The sequence below is a fragment of the Cyprinodon variegatus genome, unplaced genomic scaffold (assembly GCF_000732505.1).
Source record: "Cyprinodon variegatus isolate N-32 unplaced genomic scaffold, C_variegatus-1.0 Scaffold618, whole genome shotgun sequence".
Classification (NCBI taxonomy): Eukaryota; Metazoa; Chordata; class Actinopteri; order Cyprinodontiformes; family Cyprinodontidae; genus Cyprinodon; species Cyprinodon variegatus.
In genome coordinates, this window is record NW_015151071.1 from 26,802 (window position 1) to 27,212 (window position 411).

Consider the following 411-nt stretch of genomic DNA (forward strand, 5'->3'; position numbering starts at 1 on the left):
GCAGGGAAGGAAGAGGGCAGGTGAGAGGTTTTACTAATTAAGGGAGAGCAAACAGGCCAGATCATGACAGCTTTAGGCCAAAAAATACAAGTTGGCTTTTTTTGCAGTGTACAGCCGCTCACTGAGCCTGGTTCTGCTAGAGGTTTCTCCTGTTAAAAGGGAGTTTTTCCTCTCCACTGTCGCTACAAGCATGCTTAGTGTGAGGGATTGCTGAAGAGTCAAGGAGTCGATGCAATCAACTGGTTTTCCTTTGATAGAAAACTTTGAATCAATTTGACGTTATAATCTGGTGAACTGTAAACTCCCTTGAGATGATATGTGTTGTGCTATAGAAATAAAACTGAATGAATGAATGAATGAATGAATGAATGAATGAATGAATGAATGAATGAATGAATGAATACACCTTAA